Source organism: Penaeus chinensis, chromosome 33, assembly GCF_019202785.1.
Source record: "Penaeus chinensis breed Huanghai No. 1 chromosome 33, ASM1920278v2, whole genome shotgun sequence".
Taxonomy (NCBI): Eukaryota; Metazoa; Arthropoda; class Malacostraca; order Decapoda; family Penaeidae; genus Penaeus; species Penaeus chinensis.
In genome coordinates, this window is record NC_061851.1 from 34,450,217 (window position 1) to 34,455,216 (window position 5,000).

General features: G+C 45.6%; 2 protein-coding genes across 4 annotated transcripts in view; one reads left to right on the forward strand and one right to left on the reverse strand.

Annotated features, from left to right (window-relative positions):
• The window catches only part of LOC125042930 (two pore potassium channel protein sup-9-like), a 425,531-nt gene that overhangs the window by 174,108 nt on the left and 246,423 nt on the right, over positions 1 to 5,000 (reverse strand). The gene's annotated exons all lie outside the window — the stretch shown is intronic.
• The window catches only part of LOC125042927, a 204,879-nt gene that overhangs the window by 84,810 nt on the left and 115,069 nt on the right, over positions 1 to 5,000 (forward strand). The window lies entirely within an intron of this gene.

Genomic DNA, 5,000 nt, shown 5'->3' on the forward strand with positions numbered 1-5,000 from the left:
ATTTTTCCCATGAATACGAAATGCAGCAGCGCAGGTAGAGGGCGCTCCGGAGACATTATAAACAGTGCGCCGGGACATCCCTTTTTCTCCTGCCAATAAACGGTTTATAGTACCGTAAAGATTGAGCAAATGGCCAGGTCAGTGTCTGGCCAACAAACTCACTGGTGGACACATCAAATCTTCAAAATATATGCCACTTTCGGACGCATAAAAGTATGAAACGTCTTTACGACAAAATAAATCATTCCCGGCACACTGGCCAAGCCATAGCCGCCCCTATGGCATGGCGGAAGAAAGGCCAAAGTGCCGAGACATATGAGATATGCGTGAAGGAGCATCTGGGTGTAGGAAAATATCGCTAAATGTGTGTTCTATCTCGTGGGAACAAACACACTCCTTTTTGTTACCCTTTCATTATCGTAATTTAGTCTCCTTGCCCGATTACTTTTCGTCTCCTTCCTCGCCTCTTTTGTGTTTTTGTTTACGTGTTAGTCTAGCTACTTTTGCTCCCTAGCACATAGAACAGAGGAAGCATCTAAATAATTAAACTTGTCCTAAGTGGAATGAACAACTGTGCCATTGCCTCACCAGGTGTACCAACACGAGCAATTCCACAGAGTACCGCATCACGGCTTTCAAATCCACCATTTTACTAAATGAATTGGGAATGTTTCTATCATAGTGGCGTTTAGTGAAATAACTCTTTTTTTTCATAGAGGATATATGAAAACGATGATGATGGCGGATATGGTGACCGTGGTGATGATAATTGTGATGATAGTGATGATGAAGAGGTTAATGGCGGTTGAGATATGATGGTGATGCTAATATCATGTATATGATTATAAAAAAGAAAGAAAAAGAAAACAAGAATAACTAAGAAAACGATAACAACAATAAAGACACGAATAACGCTGAAACCAATTCTTCCTCGCCACACGAGTTGAAAAAAAGTGTCAAGACAATTGGACTTCCGTCAGAGGACAAGAAAAAAAAGGAAGAAAAAAGTTACGAACACTTAACAGCAGAATCCGTCTCTCGATGCCTGTCGTTGGACCTGGCTTCGGCTTCCCCCCAAAAAAACCCGCTGAGTTATCTCACCCACGCGAATCCTTGGATGTGGAATTTACGCTTTAAACTGCATAAAACAAGAGAAAAAAACCGATTGTCAGTGAGAAAAAAAGCGATATATATCGTGTAGTAGGAACAAATTCGAACAGACAGCTAATTCACTTTTTGCACACACCCCCCTCCCCCCAAAAAAAAAGAACATATCTTTCTATTTGTCAGTCTATCTGTCTGTTAATCTAATTCTCTCTCTCTCTCTCTCTCTCTCTCTCTCTCTCTCTCTCTCTCTCTCTCTCTCTCTCTCTCTCTCTCTCTCTCTCTCTCTCTCTCTCCCCCCCTCTCTCTCTATCTATCTACCTATCCATTTATCTATCTATCTATATATCTGTCTATTTACCTATCCACATCTAAATATGTGTTTAGATGTGCTCGTGCTTGCGCGTGTGTAGTAAAAATATGAAAGGTGATAAAACAATAAATAAAAATAGCAGGGAATGAATATTAATTATCGCCAAAAAGATAACAGCAAGAGAATAAATAAATATATATATACATAAAACAACAAGATGATTATCAACAAAACAAAACAGCAAGTCGTAAAATATGCCATAAAAAAGACCAAAACGAGGGGCAAATTTGGGTATATAAAAAAAAAAAATAAATAAGGGACGAACACGAAACATGCAAAGGAAAAAGGAAGACGAAAAAAAGAGAAAGAAAAGAAAGAAAGAAAGAAAGAAAGGGAAAAAAATAACAACATACACTCTCGTAAGAAAAACACGTTAAAATAATAAAACGAAAACTCTAAACCCAATTAAGAGCAGAAAGTCACAAGAGAAAAGAAGTCAAAGGAAAAAAGAAAGAAAGAAAAAAAAGCATTATGTAATTGAAATAAGAGGCCGTCGGGAAAAAAAGTTACAAGGAAAAGAAAGTGCAAAAAATACAAGGAATTACACCAACAACATCAAGAAAAAGTTACAGAACAAAAAAAAAGAAGAAAGAAAGAAAGAAGAAAAAAAGAAGAAATGATAAGAAGCAACAATACATAATTAGAAAGAAAGAGAGAGAAAAACAACAACAACAACAACTTACGAGAGCAACGAACAGACAAAATCAGAGAGAAATACAATAAGGAACAACAATAACAAAGAAAATTACAAAAAAAAAAAAAAAACACACACACAAAAACACGGAAGCAAAATTTCCTCCCGGCCGCAGTAGCCCCGAGAACCGCTTGGCCTTCGAAGCACTCTCTCCCTCCGCGCGCGCCGACAGCCTCCTCCCTTCTCCCTTCTCGGACCAGCTCTTCCTTGCCTTCTATCTAGGGCCGTTTGCATTAATGCCCCGCGAGACGACCTCCACCCCCCCCCCCCCTCGCGAAATTTGGGCCGCGGCGCTCCCCACTCGGGCCGAGGGGCGGCTCCCCGGCGGCGGAGATCTCCCTTGCGGGCGCGGGGACGGCGGCCGTGAGATCCATTTCGGTCGAGGAGAGAGAGAGAGAGAGAGAGGCAGTGGGAGAGTGGGAGAGAGGGAGAGGGAGGGAGTGAGAAAAGGTGAGGGAGAGTGGCAGTGGGGGAGAAGGAGAGATGGAGAGAGAAAGAGTGGGAGTGGGAAAGGGAGGGGGAGAGCGACAGTGGGAGAGGAAGAGAGAGGGAGGGGGGAGCAGGGAAGAGAGAGGAAAAGGAGAGGGAGAGTGGCAGTGGGAGAGGAAGAGAGAGAAAGGGGAGTGGTAAAGAGAGGGAAAAGAGAGGAGAGTGGCAGTTGGAGAGGAAGATCGAGAGAGAGAGAGAGAGAGAGAGAGAGAGAGAGAGAGAGAGAGAGAGAGAGAGAGAGAGAGAGAGAGAGAGAGAGAGAGAGAGAGAGAGGGAGAGAGAGAATGTCTCTCAACCGTACCCAGGGGATCTTTTCACTTTGTATTTTGTCTCTCCCTATCTCATTTACATTTATGCTTATCGTTCTAATTAGAAATTACGACTCTCATTCCTGGCCTGGACTCGGTTCCACTGCTCGTACGAAACTATAATAAGAGACAGCGCATTGTCGCGCCGGCACGCTGTCTGCACAAGCGGTAATGTGAGGTATTCCCTCTCCTCTCCTAACCTAGCTACTCCTTCTCCCTACTCCCATTTGCCTCTAATTACTTACTTTCTCCTATTTCCCTATTCTCGTCTTCTGACCTTCACTCCCCCCCCCCCCCCTTTTCCTGTCTCTTCCCCATTCTCTTTTCCCTCTTTTATCGTTTCCCCCCTTGCCCCCTTCTCCCCTTCCTATCTCCCGAGTAGCATCCTCAGTAAGATTTTTATCTCACGGGCAATTTCACCGTCTGACTGTCCTCCGTCGCCTTCTCCTAAGACGCACCTCGAAGACGTTGCCGTAATACGCTGCCTTAAGACGTTACTTTACCTCTCTTAAAGGGAGGCGAACGGCGATCCGTTTCCTCCTCGGCGTCGGCTGAGTCGCCTTCCTGCACGGCGTCATTGTGCTTCTTGCGGGTTTATTATGCCATTGCAAGCACGGGGGAATTAAGGACGGTGGCAAGATGTCTTCAGCAGAGGTCGAGGGATGTTGAACTGGGTTGCAGTATTCTATTTTTTATTATGATTTTCTGTAGCTGCTGCATTATTATTCTCTTGAGATTCCTCGTCTTCTCGTCCTTTTCTCTCTATGTATGATTTGTCTTCCCCATTGCTTCCTCGTATTTATCTCTGATTCAGCATTTCCACCGACTAGGGCCGACCTTTTCCCTTCCCTCCTTCCGATCAATGTCTCCATTTCCTTTCGTTGTCCAGGTCGTCCGCCTTCCCCAGAAACCCATCTCCTTTCGTTTTAAGTCTCGGCAAAAGGTCTTCGTCTTCAGCATAAAACAAGGAAAAACGGAGACGAAAAAGTAAAAAAAAAAAAAAAAAAAAAAGGGTTGTCAAGCGACCTCCCCGAGACGATGACAGCCGCGCGACGCCCGCCAAGTAACGTCAAATAAAACGGCCGATATTAAAATGGCACTTATTTTCCGGGCGCTCTTCCGAACAATGGCGTTTCTGATGAACTATAAACCGCGGTCACAATAATGCGAACGCGTCCGTCGGGCCATAAAAGTTCCATCGGCCGATCTTTATGGAGCGAGCCGGCGAGAGACGCTGACCGGCGGCGGCTCTGCCACGCCCGCAGGGGACGTCCTTCGCCAATGCGCCCTCCGAGGCCCTCCTTCAACCCAGGAATCCTGTCGAGGCTTGGTAGTCTCACTTCCGTGCATGGCAAGCGGCGCCATTTGCATCGCGAAGTCAAGCGAGAGGCACTGGGCTTTTTGTCACGAGATTGACGACTGATGTTTATCTTTCCGTTGTATTGGTCTCGCCCTTTGGCTGCCCGCGCATAATCGTCGAGGAAGCGCCTCCTGAACCTCGCTTACGGCCCTTCCGCCGCAGTGCACGAACTTGATACACGCAAGGAAATGCTCACAAATATTCCCCGAAACACATTAACGTCTCCCGCGACGTACACACACATACACACACACACTCACCAGACTAACAACACTTAATATCCCTCCAAGTCACCCTTCAGAATGCAATTGCCACTCTGCAATCCGCTCACACACAGATGGAAGAGGCAAGAGAGTCCATGTACGTATATAGTGCAAACACAATGCACAGCCTGGTACCCTTGGCATTACCGGGGGTCGGGTGTCCTCTGCGGCGAGGTGTCCCGTCCTTCCTCATTTGGTCTCCGGCGTCGTCGTCGTCGTCGGCCCTGACCATGGGACTCATGTTGCGCTCCTTGTCATGCCATATTTGTCACGTGTCATTTGAGCTCGGGTTCCTACAGGTCGAGCCCTGAGAACAAGCTCTTCATAAAAAAAAAAAAAAAAAAAAAATACTGTCGGTCGGACCAAATGCGATGTCGAACATTAAAACTTAATGCAAGAGTGACCATAT